Raw genomic sequence first — 18,068 nt, forward strand, 5'->3', positions numbered from 1 at the left:
AATTTGGCGGGCTCGTGAGATTTCTGATTCGCTCGCTTATTAAGATCTCGAACCTTCGTTTGCTCTAAAATTCCTGGTTGGCTAATTTTATCCTCGGTGTGCTTTATTATTGGTCGCTTAATTTCGACCAATAGTGAAATTTCGTTTTAATGAACTGCGCCTGTGCAATAATTCATACTCGCCAATGGAGACTAAGTAATTTTCTTATTGGAGATTTGAAAAATTCGCCTATTGGCGGAGTTTTTTGATTGACTCTTACGAGCCTTAGTCGCAGTGACGCGCGAAAACTATTTAAATTTGAATTGATTGCTTTGAAATTGTTTGATAAGTTTTTCTTATTTTATGAAATTGATTTGCTCTGACATTGCCACTGGTTAGTTCGCACCAAAATTTCTTATTCAATTCAGTCTTTTGTTGTTGACGAGAAATGATTTATTCAATGAAATTAATGAAAATTGGTTCTTCGGGTGATCTATGTGGTGCGGGTCGATAAGCGAGCCCGTACGCTGGCGCCTCTCGTTGAGTGATACGCGTATCGCTCATTGCCGTCGGTAAGGCCGTACGCTCTATGATCTAGTTCGTCTCAGTAGATTTAAGCATTTTTCGTCCCAAAAGCATTTCAAAAGGTGCAAAATTAGTAAAAAGTTTTCACGTGAGTGATGTAAAAGAAATAATTAATGGCAATGATCGAATTATTAGTGGTTCGGTGTTAAGGGAAACGCCGGGTGCTGGAAGCACTTTGAAAAAAGAAAACATCTATTCTCCAAGCGTAACGGTAAGTCAATAAAAGGCAATTTTTGAAAATTCGGATGATAAACAATAAAATGCATAATTTTACAGATAGATCAAGAAAATGGACGCACTGTACTAAGTGCACACTGTACGTGCAAGGCAGGCGTACTCTTTTGCAAACATGCTGCGGCATTGTGTGTTTTCGCTAATGAAGAGCACACAACATCGCAAACAGATGAACCGATGATCTGGAATCGTCCGCCAGAGCAGCAGCTTCGTAAATATGCCAAAGGATGTACGATTGAAACTCTGTTCCCTTCTAAGAAAGGAAATATTACAGATAAGACATTTTACACGTATGAAAATGTTGAGAATGTATCAGATGCTCATCGACAAGAAAATTGTGCAATGATTGCTATGCTGAAAGCTGAAGAAACTTGTATTCAGGAGAAAGAAGAAAGAGAACACTCTAAGCGAAGAAAAGAAGCATCTTGTCGTGAATTGTTTTCGAAATTACTCCAGCTGCAAAAAGAAAGTGTCTTCAATATTTATAACTATTGCGAATACAGAACACTTCAAGACGGTACTCGACAATTAACAAAAATTACATGCCCTGAAAATTCTTCTTCATTTTTTGAATCAAAAATCAAAGTAGATGAGCAGCAATGGATCGACATCTGTTTTGATTCTTTAAATCAATCTCAAACAGCAATTTGGTTTGAGAAACGACGGGTGAGAATAACCTGTAGTGAGAACGTCCATCATATCAAAACAAGACGCAAAGACTATGAATCTCTCGCTTCAAGATTCATAAAAAATTCGAACAAAAAAATAACGAATCAAGCCATGCGTTACGGTCTAGAATTAGAACCTCATGCAAGGGACTTCTTTTCAAAATTGATTCAGCATAAGGTCTATGAATCAGGTTTAGTAATCTCACTTAACCAACCATTCCTTGCTTGCAGTCCGGATGGATTCATTTTTAACGGAACCGATTTCGAATTAATGGAAATAAAATGTCCTTACTCCTGTAAAGACACACCAATAATCGATGTCCTCAATCGCAAGACTTTTGTTGGGTTTTTAAAATGGAATGAGAACGATAAACTTGAACTGCTGACTAGTCACAAGTACTATACTCAAGTCCAAGTATCAATGTACGTGGTTGCTGTGAAAATTTGTCATTTTTTTGTTTATTCTGAATTGCAATTTGTTTATCTACAAATTGCACGAAATGAAGAGTTTTTAAGTACTCTTATTCCAAAGATAGAGAAATTTTATTTCTCGTACTTCATTCAATCATTTGAAACGAGAATGGAAGAAGAAACCGAATGTATGGGATAAAAACAAGTGTAAAAAGAAGAGTTATATACCAGTGTTTTTATTAATAACTATGGAAGATTTTATGAATACAAAAGTTTATAATTCGTTGTTAATTCTATCAAGTTTTTATGCTGTAAAGTTTTATCAAAATAAATATATTTAAAAATTCTTGTTTTCTGTTGAAGTTTTATTCAGAGTCCGGAGCCTCCAACCGAATGATTGTTTCTTTGTTATTTGCCAGAACGCAGGCGATGTACATGATTTTATCTATGTATTCTAATAATTCAATAGAAATGTGACGTAAAATGCAAAAAATTTTTACCCGTTGAATAGCCCTCTCTACATGAATTCGAACTGATGCTATCGAATAACCCTGAGAAATTTCTTCCACTGTAAATTGAGGATTCATAGCAAACGGAGGCATTACGAGTACACACTGACGTTCGAGAAGTACAGTTCTTATTTGAGGAAATCCTTTGTCCGCCATAATTTCATCACCAGGTTCCACCAGGCTTATGAATCCGGAATCATTGGTAATAAATCCATCAGTAGAGCGACCACCATATCCTTTAGAAATAAAGGTGATCATACCTGAAGGAGAAATAGCAATTAAGAACTTGACCGTGAAGCCGCCCTTATATCTCGAGTACATATGGATTCGTTGTTCAACAGTTGGTGGTGTGTCGCACGGAAGTTCAGTGCAATCTATTATTGCACGACAATTAGGATGATCCTTGAATGCTGAAGGCATGATTTCTTTTATTGCTTCCCTCGAAGGCCAAAATATCCAAGTTTTCGTCTTTTCATAAAGAGTTTCAAGAACTTCATAAAATATATTTGAAGCAGTTGTTTTTGAAACCTTAAAAATGCATCCGATTGCTCCAAAGCTTAATCCAAGTTTCATCTTCATTAAGAACAATAGCAGTCTATTCTTTCCGTTCAAAATTGTGTAAAAAGCTGGCTGTCCCTTTTCTTGCGGTTGAATAAATGCCAGTAACACATGAAAAAAAGATAAGGATATTCCTCCCAGTTGCTTCATCGTTGTGTCATCTTTTATGTCCTCAAATCCAGCAAATCCCATTTTTAATGGATAGTCTGGGCCAACGCAAACATTTTTAGTTTTTTTTTGGTAGTGGTATCGACACTTTGACTTGGCACTTATTTGTCAAGACGATAGATGTTTGTGTGGAAGCTTCATTAGTTACTGAATTTTGCCAGCAAAATAATGTTGATGGGCCATCACTAGGTATCGGTGAATCATTGAAAAAAATTGGTTCGGTTTGGGTAGTCACATGTTCAAAATTATTTCCTCCATTCGTATAATTATCCATTGAGTCCATGGTTTCAGTGGAGATTCCTGCCTCGTTTGTCCCTTCATGAAATAATACATCTGAATTATTTTTTCAATTAGTCTTTTTTTGGCCAATATTGTAAATTAAACTTACAAGAAAAATTATTAAGCGGTGTGAAACCAGCAGTGACTTCCTGCAATCTCTTTCTTCTCGCTGTTAATCTCTCCGCTCTTTTTGAATTTGAATATTTTCTCGTTTTGTAGACGGACGGGAAGATTGTTGGATTGTATGCATCATTTGCAGGATTGTTAGACTTTTCACCTCCGCAAAAATGTAGACTGCAAATTCTTGAATTTTTACTTGGCTTCCATGGCTTACCGTCTGAACTGGAACAAATATAAGATTAATTGTGACACATCAGCTATTAACAAGGATTTCATTCAAATTATTTCTGTTTTATTTGAAATGATGTATTTTCACATTCTTTTCGGAAAAAACATTAGTTGCATATCAAAATAAGAGAACGACACTTACGTGTTACGACGGACAACACTTATCCAATATTTCCTTCGTTCCAATTCCCATGGTCGATTAGGAAAAGTATAAAAATGTACACCATCACTTTTTTTTCAATACTATTACATCCCACGACACAACAATTGCGATTTGATGACATTTTTCATCATTTAAAGAATTTTCAGTAAGCACTCGACACAAATTGACATGTGGTATGGAAGCCATTCGTCACCCTAGAGTTGTTCTTTGACACCAACTGGCGGCGCCACAAGAGATACTTGCCTAGCGTATAGCCACAGACAGCACAAACCTCCCCTTCACCTCAAAAAAAAGCTCACGTATTCCAACTCTTTTCCCGAAAATAATCGACTCGACGTGCGAGAAAAACCTTCAAAATCATCAATTATTGTTAGTAGCTGACGAGTGTCTGTAATTAAGGTAAGCCACTGATAATATAATTGTTGAAAAGTTTTGTTTTATTAAAAAAATATATTTTTACATCGTCTTATTACTCTGTGCTTTTTTATCTTCTAACCTCTTCATGAGGTTTCACTCTGTCGTCACACATATGCGGTATACGATTGTGAAAATGGGAAGTTATTATTCTGGGGCCGATTCACAATTTTCTAAAACTTCAAATAACTTTGTTATGCGTTATCTTTCGTTATACGGCATATCTTTTAAAAATGATTATGGTATAACATTTTTCTAAATTCTCCTGATCGTTCTAGCAATCGTGATCCCAGGCAGTCGCAAAAAACGCTCAAAGAAATCCGAATATGGGGAACCCACCTGACCAAAACACTTGGAATCCTAAAAGAACTGGTGTCACGATGGGTGTGAAATTGATTTACCCATGTGCATCGCTGTGGGAAATAATGTTCCAGATACTCAGCAACAATGAAATCTCCCATGTTCTTCGCTATGATGAGCTCATTGTACTCTACGGCAATGAATTATGCAACATTTCCTTTCCTGATAATCTGGAGTCCGTCAGATTCAGACTTGGACTCATTGTCAATTTTTTGAGCATGATGAAGAACATGAATCCAAATTTAACGAACATGGCTTCTGTATTCGACCCTGAGTATTACCATGGGGTCATCCGAGTCCTAGACTATTTCAATAATTTTGAAGCTGGAATGCCAATAAGCAAATCCCCATGTTCCGCTGTGATCATTCGTTCAGCTCTTCGAAAAATGGGTTATTTTCTGAACGAAGAGTGCATCGTGAAAAAAGATCATGAAAAAAAAAAAAAGTAATGGATTTTCTGTCATTACTTCATGCGGATTATCCATTATTTTTGAAATCTGATGACAAACAATGAGGTGTCTCAAAGAAGTTGCTGTCGATTTTTTCGTCGCTATAATTTTTTTCTCTTAATTAAAAATTTTTTTTTAATGTAAAATAGTTCTTTGATGAGATCAATGATGTGCCGATTTCTTGAAAAATATATTGTTTGCTCGTCGATTTTTGCCATCGGCAACGTGTTGTATTTAATGTATATGCTAAGTATTTTTTCATTTTCTGAAAGTATTTTTGCAATCTGTAAAGGCAAAATAAACTTCAACTTCCACGTTTAACGATTTTTGTTCTTATTTCCGGTGATACGTTATTCCTTCTATACGTTCTTCGTTTTCATAGATATTGTTTTATGAAGCCAGAGATGTAACATAGAAAAAAGACTCAGAACCAGGAAAAAAATTCTATAGAAATAATAAACGAAAAATTGAAAAGTTCAAAAAAATTCAACAAAAATAAAAAATAATCGAAAAAAATTCTGTAAAGAAAAATAAAAAATTTTCAAAAAAATTCATAAATATTGGACAAATTGAAAAATGTACTATCCAAGTTACATGCAGTATAAAAATGTATGATATCAATTGGAGGCCAAGTTTTTATTGATAATTTGGAATATTTATCGAACAAATCGGAAACTTTAATTGAAATTCATGATAATTATTTTCAAGAAAAAAGTTAATGAAAAAAAGTCATAACGGAAGTTACGTGCAGTTCTAAAATGTATTATATCAATTCGAGGTCAAGTATTTATCAGTTATTCGAAATATAATCTCCGGCGACCAATGAGCGTTGAGAATCCTTGTCGGACTCACAACGTTTTATCAAAATTACTAAAAAAATAATGAAAATAAAATCATTAAAAATTCACATGAAAGTCATTCGTTACTTCAACAAGGTACACACTTTAAAGAATCGATTCCCCTCCGACTTTCACGATCTCCTGGTATTATTCACAACATTCAACTTCGATTGGATCGGTACAAATTATGTTCAAATACGTCTTAAACGTACTTGTCCGGCCCATCACTTTTTATTCAAATTGCTCATTCGAAAACAAATTAGGGCTGTTCTATAATGACAAATATAATAAAATGGATAGAAATAAAAATAATATCTCCAAGTAATTTGAACTTGATTGTTCGCAAGTTCGTATAGCAATATCCACTTCTGATTTTCTTCAGTGAACACATACCATTCGGTAAGAACCAATGAAAATGAGAAATAATCAGGCACATTACTAGAAATTTTCGAACCTACTCAGCCATGAAATGTTTTTTTTTCTATAGTCACGTACACATTTTGATAAATATCACTAGTCGAGTACGACACGTGGATTCCTGGAATTTGGAGAAAAATGATTTTGTTGTGAATTATGACTCCATATAATATAAATAGATTAATCAACTTCATCTTTCATTTTCGTTTCATTTTGACTAGAGTGATTCGAAGAAAAATTATTTTCTCGGGAATTACTGTTCGTTAATATTAACACATGCATTAACTTCGTCTTTGATTTGTTTTCGAATGAGCAATTTGAATAAAAAGTGATGGGCCGGACAAGTACGTTTAAGACGTATTTGAACATAATTTGTACCGATCCAATCGAAGTTGAATGTTGTGAATAATACCAGGAGATCGTGAAAGTCGGAGGGGAATCGATTCTTTAAAGTGTGTACCTTGTTGAAGTAACGAATGACTTTCATGTGAATTTTTAATGATTTTATTTTCATTATTTTTTTAGTAATTTTGATAAAACGTTGTGAGTCCGACAAGGATTCTCAACGCTCATTGGTCGCCGGAGATTATATTTCGAATAACTGATAAATACTTGACCTCGAATTGATATAATACATTTTAGAACTGCACGTAACTTCCGTTATGACTTTTTTTCATTAACTTTTTTCTTGAAAATAATTATCATGAATTTCAATTAAAGTTTCCGATTTGTTCGATAAATATTCCAAATTATCAATAAAAACTTGGCCTCCAATTGATATCATACATTTTTATACTGCATGTAACTTGGATAGTACATTTTTCAATTTGTCCAATATTTATGAATTTTTTTGAAAATTTTTTATTTTTCTTTACAGAATTTTTTTCGATTATTTTTTATTTTTGTTGAATTTTTTTGAACTTTTCAATTTTTCGTTTATTATTTCTATAGAATTTTTTTCCTGGTTCTGAGTCTTTTTTCTATGTCATCCAGAAACAAGAGACCATCAATGTACTTGTCCCAACCTTTTTTTCCCTAGGGGAAGTTTATGGTTTGATATCACGCCTTTTTTCTCAAAAGTTCCTCATTTATGTTATGACGGTTATAGGATTTTAGTATAAATTTCTATGAATTATTTGCTTAGTATATTTTTATAGATTTCATTCTCATACGAACAATTTTTATGGGATAATCTTTTTCATGAAATTATCAGCAAGTAAGGGACCATAAATGTACTTTTCCCAATCTTATTTTCCCTCGGTATGATGTTCGGCTTATAAAGTTGGTTTCCACCATAAAAGACTAATTTTTCGTAAAAATTGTAGTGAAAATATTTCGTCACAAGACTGCCCTTGAACTTTGGCGATTTTTTTCCTTATACTCTAATATGTTATGCCTATTAGGAACTCAACAGCATGGAGGAATCCGGGATGATAGGCCCGGGAAATGAATTTCGGTTTATAATGTTAGTTTCCACGTAAAAGACCAATTTTTCTTCAAAATTGGACTGAAAATATTTCGGCACTGGTTTGGTCTTGGACTTTGGTGATTTTTCTCCTTGTCTTCTAATATGTTTTGTCTATTGGGAACCCAAGAGCATGAAGAAATGCGTGTTGTGGGCCGTAATATGATTTTCGGCTTATAACGTTGGTTTCCACGAAATAAGATCTATTTTTCGTAAAAATTGTACTGGAAATATTTCGTCACCGGTCTGTCCTTGGCCTTTGGCGATTTTTTCCAAGTCTTCATACCAAGAAACAACTGACGTAAAGATTTCCTTAATAGAACAGATTTCATTTATGCCTTTTCTTCAAAATTCAAATGAAAGATAGATCAAATTCAAGACACAAAAAATCCAACAGATTTGCCCTCTTTGAATGTCGCTTTTGCATTCTGAATCTAGAGATTTCATTTCATCCAAAATGTGCCCCCAATGAAATATATTTCCAAAGTTTGCAAGTGGCCGCTGAGATCCAATTATCCACAGTTTGATAGTTGCTGAAAAAAAGTACCCGAAAACTTCTAACATTTATTATGCCAGAACTCAAAGCAGCAAAAAAAACTAAGCGAACTTAATTCAACAGAGCAACAGAATTCAAAGACGTTTAAGGTACCTGCATTGGTTTTGGAGGAAAACCATTTCAGGACAATTCAGAAATGAATTTAGAAATTCGAAAACTCCCAATGGAGTAGAAAAAGGAAAATTGAAGTATTTAGAAAAGCGGAAGACTTTTGTGATAAATTTTCTAGATTACATGATACGGTTGGAGGAAATGATTTGAATGATTGGCACACATGCTGCAACACAGAAATATCAAAGTTTGGAAGTATTCGCTGTATATCAGTCATACAAACTTCAATACTATTTGAAAAGGAACACTTAAAACCTTGCCGAACCAAGTTCCATTACATATTACCATAATCAAAGATAAGGGGTGATCCGTCGCATATATATTTATCCACAGAAATTTCAGAGTCAATGTATTCGCAATGCGCAAAGCGCAATGAGCTTCGAAGACAGCAATTTCAAATCTATCCATAAATGAGCAACTGAAGACTTTTATAATCAATTTTTTACTTCATATATATGTTAGAGTTAGAGTCAAAATGTAAAATGAATGGCACAGTATTTAAATTGTATAGTTTGCAGATTTTTGCAGTATTTCAATGATCCGAATTTACAGCATTATAATGAAAAGTTGTCAAAAGTCATGATGTTACATTAAAATGACATAGCGCACATTGCATTCAGCAATTCTGTAAGTTTCTGGGGATGTTGGTAGGCATTATATTTGATCGCATCCAAAACTGAGCAACAGTAGACTTATTCGAATGAATTTTTTTTATAATAATTCCATATTTGTAGTTTGAAAAGTGGAAATACTCAACATACATGTCATTCCATAAGTTTTGTTATCAAAATTTGTGTTTGCATACAGCATTCCCAAGATACGACTTTTCATATCATCAGCAAAATAAGCATCCAAAGACTTTTTGGAAGAAGTTTCAAAATTTATTACTCGACAGACCAGGTGGAAAAAGTATAACAACACTTATATCAACACCAGAAACTGTTTTAAGAATCTGATATACAAAATGTGCGATTGATGATCATAGTCGGAAACCACTTGAATCAGCATGAAGAAATAGTAGAAAATTATAGGACACATATTAGGCAACCAATTAATACTATGTATCGATCCGCTGCAAACCGATGGAGTCAAAACAAGGATCGGAAAGAGCAGAGCCAAACTCAATAGGAAGCAAAATGTGGGAATATTCAAAAATACCGATGACACAAGAAATAAATTAGAAAACATTTATTCGATTGGAGTTTCTTACATTATATATACTAACAGTTCCGTGTGTTCTTGTTTTATTAATTATCAACCATAATATTTCAGATCGCAAAAAGAAAATTTGACGTTATAGGTTGACGAACATTTTTTCTTACAACTTCCAGACCTATTTTTGATAAACTGATTTGCCTTATTTATATTATTCACTAACTATGCGAACGTTTGCTACATTTGTCCCACACTTCGTAACGTCAAACCCCGGCCGGTTCGTTACCACACAGCTATCAAAGGAAACTCGTATATATGACCTACATTATTAGACATGATATGTAATCACGCAACTGATGATATATTTACACTGGACAATATTCCGCGAACTCTGGTTTAATTGAAAGATTATCTCAGTTGACACTTATTTCCAATCGAACGAAATAATGAAATCTTGAAAAGTTTCGTTGACATATATGAATCGCGCATTTTTTTATATGTTTTATTTGCACACACAGATCACAGTCTACATTTACGCGGCCGCTTTTATACCGGTTTAGTATACCACAAGTTTTAACAAAATATACATTAACCAATTTTCACTAACCATTTTCATTTATTAATTAGAGTCCGCACACAACAGCACTTTGGGGATCATAACCTCACCTGTCAAAATGACGTTCAGTACGAAAACAAGTCTCGGGTGGTTTCGGATGTGCGTATCGATGTATTGATATCATATAACCTATTTACAAATGATATATGATAAACTTATTTTCAGTCAAACGAATTAATGAAATCTTAAAAAGTTTCGTCGACATGCACCGCGTATTTTTTTATTTTATTCTTTTTCACACACAGACCACAGACTACATTTACGCGACTGCTTTTATACCGGTTTAGTTTAGCATTCCACAGGTTTTAGTACTATGCACTTCGTTAGATGACGAAAGTTTTTTTTATTTATCCCACACGCATTTCATAATGTCAAAACTCCGTTTTTTTATACGATGATCGAAAACTGACGCGTGGTTTATATATATATATATATAATATAATATCCATCTGAGCGCGGTCGGGGTACGACTCAAAAGTTAGAAGGCCTAAAATGGTGAACAGGCATTCTGTATAACGCATATATAGATATACAGAGTGCCTGTTCGCTATTTTAGGCCTTCTAACACTTGAGCCTCACCCGCGGTCGGCCTAGCAGCTGGAGGAGCCGACATCGTTGAGCCAATCAGAATGCGTAGAGGCAACAACTCTACTACCACTAACTACGTCAAAACGCGTATACGTATACGTCGAACTCGTGATGTGTCAGTAACTTTTGCATAATCTTGAGCCCGTGCAAAGTTTTTTCTCAGCCATTACGCCACCGATCGTGTTGATTTTGGGCGCAATCGAAAGAGAATTTCTTAATTAGCTGAAAGTTCAATTTTCAAAGCCTCAGATGACTCATAACTTCGGTAATTCAAAAAAATCACTTGCCAATTTTACCCCCACCACGGCGAATCGTTTTATTCAGAGAAAGTATACTCGGCGAGAGCCTCGGGCCAGCAGACGACAGGGCTGTCAATGTACTTGTCCCGAGACTTTACCGAGTCTCTTGATATTGCGGTAACATTTTCATTTCGATTCTGTCACTGTTTAATCGGATTCTTTTCGAATGAAAAAAAAAAAAACAAAAATTTAATCTCTAGATTGACATTACACAAATGAAATAAGCTTACTTTTTAATTAACCTACAAGTGAAAGCGAAACTTCGGTTTTCTTCATTTTCTCCTGGTATCTTGATGAACTTTTTCTTGTTGTGATGTATCTTCAATTTGTTTCATTGCACGTTCAAATTGATGGAATCAAATAAAATTTTATTTGCAAATTTGATAAAAACCTTAATTTTTTTATATTTTGTCATATGCTACAACTGTTTTCAATATTCATGGATGGTAACGATACTTCGTGAACATTTTGGCATTATTTAGGATTTTATGAAATATCTAGATTGGTAAGCCATTTTTGAGTCCTGGAACCTTTCTTGTTCGAGGACATTTGAAAAAAAAAAGAGAAGTAAGTAAATTTTCACTCATTCATCCCAGTTTTTTGCGGATGTTTTATAATAATGCACAGCTTTTGTTGGTCGTTTTTAGTTTTTTCTACTGCTGAGATGGATAGTAGATCTAATATTAACAACAACACTCAATGTTCTCCAAAATATTCAAATGAAAAATCATGAAAGTCTGTCAAAAAAGTAGGATATTTGAAATGAGTTAATCTGGAAATGCATTGCCCACTGAGATAGTTCCTGGTGCTGTTTCATCGCGTTTTTTGAAACTGTATAATGTGATTGGACTTGTGTTGCAAAAACAAAAATGAAATGAGATTTACAAAGGGTGCATTCGACTTTGGCAGCGATAAAGCTGAAAGTGTTACTTCCCGTTTGACTTGGCGTTGTACAAGTTCCCATGTGTCGATATATGTATGTGCATTTAAAACCAAATTAACTCAAGTCGAACGCGTGTAATAGTATCAAACGTTTTCAACAATTTAAACGTTGTCGGCGTCAAATATCGAACGTACTAGAACTTGAGGTGGTAATATTTAGTATGAACAGAACATATTAAGGTTTACATATCTTTAGCTTTAGTATTTTTTTTTTACACATCGTATTATGGTTTACATTTTTCATAAATGGAAAGCACTTCTTTAAATCATTGATAAATTTTCGAAATTGTCAAAACTAGCATAGCGCTTTGTTAAGTATATGGGGTCTTGGAACTTTGATAGTTCCAGAATATATACTAGTAGCTAACGAAAACCAATGTGCTTCGGATAAACTTTCGAAAATCGTCGATAGCTTACAGATTTCTAAAAATCCGTCGATTTTACACGATCCTTCTCTTGCCGTTCTAATAACCAGACGTTTGACAATTTTTTAGAATACAAAATCTGTAACCGAAAAACGATTGCTCTTCGATTTATCATTGAACAATTGACACAATCTAACAATCATGAAACTATCCGCCAGTTTCAAACTGATTTTTGTTTAAAATTTTTGGAATTAAAATAATTTTTTAAAACCGTTCGAAATCGCTCTGCTTGTCGTAAAGACTTTAATTGCGACGCGTCATCGCCATCTAACATATACGTAAATGTACTTGTCTCGAGCTGTTACCGCAACGCTAGATTTTTTTTATTTGGGAAGATGAATTTTCTCATTATTTCGCCATATTTTTTTTGCGTCACTAATTACGCGATTTCAGGCTCACCTACTTACCACTATTTACATAAACCTATTATTAAAAAAAAAGTTTATTTTTTCAAAGAAGGGCCCTATAGGTTCACATAAGTGGAACAGCTAGCGCTATTCGCTCTGTAGGCGTGGGCGGAGCCAAAAATCTAATGCTACTCCACTAATAGTTTGGTGTATTCATGCATACTGCCAGCGCCACCATAAAGGGGGCTCCGGCGTTTTTTGAGGCATACAGAATACACGACACACTTAGTTCCAGAGTAGTATGTGTACGCGCAGAGAGCGAATAGGGAATTGAAGGAAACCCCTTCTCTTCTATTTCGACTGACCACTTCGACTGACCACTTCGACCGTTGTGCGAAAATCTTCATTCCGAGAATTAGTGAAGTTTCTGTGAAGATGAGCAAAAAAACAGGTAAGTGAAAGAAATTGAAATTATGTAAAATTTTCACTTTTCCATGATTTTTTTTCTATAGACATAATTATTTCTACAGACTGATCTTTTTTACTTTTTTCCCCTCCCAATGGCGAGGTTTGATTCTTCAATATTCGGTCTTTTCTCATATTATTTACATTTTCAAATATTTTCAAATATGCACGATCAAAAAGTAACGAATAAATAAAATTTCAAAATTTGATTTCCGAATAGATCGAACATTAGAAGTACCATAACCCAAAAACCAGAATTGAGGGGAAATGAGAAAAAAGTAACAAAAGTATCTTCGAACGCCAACTACTATAATATTAGTATGCATGTTAGAAGTTTTCACAAACATAATTTATATTTCGAATGTTCTAGAGTCCTCCGGAGGCAACATTCTGACCCGGTCAAGAGCCAAAAATAATGTCATCGGTCACACCACTGATGAAATAAGTCACATGATTCGAGGACGTAAGAGCATATATTTTTATATGATATATATTTGTATATAGCAATGATACAATTTATATGTTTTTTCTTCTTTTTAGCAACTGGGAATGCATTCTGCGACAGCAGCTTGTTGGTGAATTTGGGTAGCAGGCTTGACAGTCAAAATAGGCCTGTCTGGAAAGAATCGCCTCCGGAAGATGGTAAGCCCCGCGTTAGAGATATTTTATTTAACAAAGTACATAAAAACTTCCACTTTTATTCCCATTTAACCCACTAGCGGTCGAGTGGTGAGAAAAAGTCTTACAGGCTCCAGGGAGCCCTCGAAAAAACATTTTTGTGAACATTTTTTGCAGGACGTCTATGAACGCACTGCAATTTTTTTCTCTCAAGATGTCCGTTGATTCAAAAAACGCTTCCATGAAAAAAATGAAGTGCTCTTATTGGAATAGTCAATGCAAAATTTCATCAGATTAGGCAGCGTAAAACTTTGTTGAGAATGCTAGTATGAGAGTTGTTCAAAGTCCAATTGAGAATGACATTTTTACAAAAACGTTCATGTTTGTAAAAATATTGTGCGAGTAAAGCTCAAGGTGGCATTCTCAACAAAGTTTCACGTTGTAACTTTATCCAGTTAACCCGTCAGCGGTTGTGCTGTCCAGGAACTTTTTTTGTGCCTCGCTGCGAACAGAATTGACTCACAAATTTCATATCGGATGAGCAGTAGAATTTTTTTATATTTATATTTATATTTATGAAAAAATTCTACTGTTCTTTATCTACTATTAGTAGTATTTTGCTATTATTATCTACTACTATTCTTTATCCAGTTAACCTGCCAGCGGTTGTGCTGTCCGGGGACTTTTTTTGTGCCTCGCTGCGAACAGAATTGACTCACAAATTTCATATCGGATGAGCAGTAGAATTTTTTTATAAATATAAATATAAATATAAAAAAATTCTACTGCTCATACGATATGAAATTTGTGAGTCAATTCTGTTCGCAGCGAGGCACAAAAAAAGTCCCCGGACAGCACAACCGCTGGCGGGTTAACTGGATAAAGAATAGTAGTAGATAATAATAGTAAAATACTACTAATAGTAGATAAAGAACAGTAGAATTTTTTTATAAATATAAATATAAATATAAAAAAATTCTACTGCTCATCCGATATGAAATTTATGAGTCAATTCTGTTCGCAGCGAAGCACAAAAAAAGTCCCTGGACAGCACAACCGCTGGCGGGTTAACTGGATAAAGTTACAACGTGAAACTTTGTTGAGAATGCCACCTTGAGCTTTACTCGCACAATATTTTTACAAACATGAACGTTTTTGTAAAAATGTCATTCACAATTGGACTTTGAATAACGCTCATACTAGCATTCTCAAAAAAGTTTTATGCTGCCTAATCTGATGAAATTTTGCATTGACTATTCCAATAAGAGTACTTCATTTTTTTCATGGAAAATTATTTCAGAGCTCAATTGGTATACTCTCAAAATACTCAATGCAAAATTTTATCAAATCAAGCAATGGGAAACTTTGTTTTGAATGCTACCATGAGCTTTGGGAAAAGTCCTGTTGTAAAATATTTAGGAATTTTTTTCCAAAAAGGAAAGTTTTCGTCGAAATTTTACAATTGGACTTTCCACTACTTTTATAATTATTATTTCACTTTCATAATATTTCTTCTAATAATATTTTCACTTGTTATTCCAGAAGCCAAAAACACGTCGAAGGATATTTTTGACGAGGACGACTATGACGACGAGAACGACGTTGACGAGGACGACGATGACGGGGACGACGATGACGGGGACGACGATGACGGGGACGACGATGACGGGGACGACGATGACGACCACACTCTGCTGAGCGATATGTCGCGAGGCCCGACAGGATCAGGCAAAAAACATTTCTGTTTTTATTGCCAACGCTTATATAGCAAAATTGGTCGCCACATCTTGAACCAACATGACGACAAGCAGGCCGTTAAGAAGATTATCAAACTTCAGCCGAAAAGTGCGGCTCGCCTCAAATTGTTGGCGAAAATTCGCAAGAAGGGCGATTTTCTTTTTTATAACTCGCCACATGCAAACGACGGGAAATTCATTCCTGTTCGTCGATCGACACATCGGAGTAAGAGGCTGGAACGATTTTACGTCGAATGTAAAAAATGCCATGGGCTATACAGCGCCAAGGGCATCAGCGCCCATACGTATAAATGTTAAGATTTTTTAAGTAAAGACAGTTTAAAACAATTAATGAATTTAATTATCATTCGTACTCCTTTCCTTATCTCCTCATGAACCAAAAAACCTTTTTATAGTTTTCATCAACTTTTTGCGAAGCTATTTTCGGGGGATTTATTTGACAACTTACGGTAGGCCTACTGTCGTGAGAAGTAAATGTACTTGTCTCAACTTTTTTTACAGCATTTTTGCTGTTTTTTTGGGTATCAAGAACGTCGCAATAAAATATGTTTCTGATTTTATCTAAATCGTTCTTTTGATAGAATTCTGAGAGGAACTTAACTGTGACAGGTCGAAAAATTCTATAGTTTGTTAAATTTGTTCTTCCATTTTCATAATTTTTCTTCTCTGCATAATTTTCGAATAATAATCATCAAGTTGTAAATGAAGAAATTGATCGATGAATGAGAATTAATAAATAGTTTATGGTGGTTACAGGATGAAGGAATATTAACAAAAATAAAAAATCATCAGATGTAATCACACAAAAATATTTATTGACAAATACATGAAAAATATTTGGATTTTAAAATTATCTGATGACATAATTAGAGGCTCTGACGATTTCTATTCACGAAGGTAATTTTTTGTTTCTTCAATTTAACAATGGAGACAGTAAAGTGGTTCATATTTTCCTTCGGCGGTCCAGCGATGTTATGATATGGCTCTACTCGCTCTTGATACCTTCTCTGGCCACTACTTTTTGTCTGAAGTAAGATTATACAAAGAAAAATTAAATTGTGCTACTAACTTAGAAAAAATCGATAAATAAGTATAGCAAAAATAATGTAAATCTGAATTGGGAAATAGATTCTTGCGTAAACCTTTTTTTTTGTCTACTTTAATGGTATGGAAAAAATTACTGTTAATCAAGACATGTGTATTGAAATCTTAACCAGTCTATTAAAGGGATAATATGTTGTGATGTATCAAACCGGATAGAAACATGCATGAAAAAATATCAGTGAAACTGAAGGGAAGTTAATTCATTCATTGATAATCAAATTGAGTACAGCAGGAAGGCAAGAACCAAATTTTAGTGTGAATTATAATTTTTGCTCCCCAAAAAAAAATTCACTCACCATCGATACACCTATCAAACTCCTTCAGTAAAAACGCACTTCTGGAAACGACTGAAGCGGATGAAGTAGTTTCAGCTGCAGTGTCTGGAAAAGCCAATGAAAACAATTGAGAAATTTGATTTCACAGACCCTTCATGAAATTGTCAATGATCCGTTGAAAAGGGTATTTTTGTAATAAAAAAAATTTCATTAGAACTTTCTTGTGACGGATTCTACTCACTTATATGGAGGCTGTCTTTGCAGTTTCCAAGAGGCAGACGCTTGCAGGTGGTCGGTTTTCCAGGATTCATATTTGCTCAACCTGGGGAGATCCTGAAAATATAGAATCCTTTCATATATACATTTGGTTTGATGATTTAAAAAAAGAAGTAGAACTTTTGATCATTTCAAATAAAGCGATTGGAACAAAATGATCGGGACTCATATTTAATGCAAAAAAGTTATTTTTAGGTTATATTGATTTCGTGATTTTTTCCGAAAGTCATTTTTTCTTACATCATTATTGCCTTTGACGTTACCACGCAATGGTTTCTCGTCCAATTTTGATTGAAGGCGATGGTCGCGGAATGGACGTTTAAGGAAAAATGTTAAATTTCTTTGAATAAATGGTATTGCAAATTTTTTTTTTATTATCATCAGTGAGATACAGAAATTTGTCCTCTCCTACCTTTATAGTTTCTGATGTTTGAATGAAGGTATCGCAGAGCTCATACAAAATAGTTTTAATAATTCGCAGCAAATATTAGAAGAAGAAAGGATTGAATTTCTAGAGCAATCTGTTTATAAGGGACACGATGTTTCGTATACTCCAAATCGATTTAGGGCGGGTTGTTTCAACTTCTAGGTAAGCCTATCTGACACTTAAAAGTCTCCAAGTCAATGCTTTTACCCGCCAGATAAGCTAGTACCCAGAAGTTGGAACAACCCGCCCTAAGAATGTGCT

At 34.4% G+C, this 18,068-nt stretch overlaps 1 protein-coding gene and 1 long non-coding RNA gene across 3 annotated transcripts in view; one reads left to right on the forward strand and one right to left on the reverse strand.

The window, feature by feature from the left end:
• LOC122406467 (SET and MYND domain-containing protein 4-like) overlaps positions 1-18,068 on the forward strand; it is a 1,392,500-nt gene that overhangs the window by 623,396 nt on the left and 751,036 nt on the right. The window lies entirely within an intron of this gene.
• Positions 3,387-3,973, reverse strand: LOC122406470 (uncharacterized). The gene is made up of 3 exons (XR_006259968.1): positions 3,882-3,973; positions 3,501-3,733; positions 3,387-3,427 (listed from the first exon to the last, which is right to left on the reverse strand). It is a non-coding gene; the product is annotated as an uncharacterized lncRNA (long non-coding RNA).

The sequence above is a fragment of the Venturia canescens genome, chromosome 2 (genome assembly GCF_019457755.1).
Source record: "Venturia canescens isolate UGA chromosome 2, ASM1945775v1, whole genome shotgun sequence".
Taxonomy (NCBI): Eukaryota; Metazoa; Arthropoda; class Insecta; order Hymenoptera; family Ichneumonidae; genus Venturia; species Venturia canescens.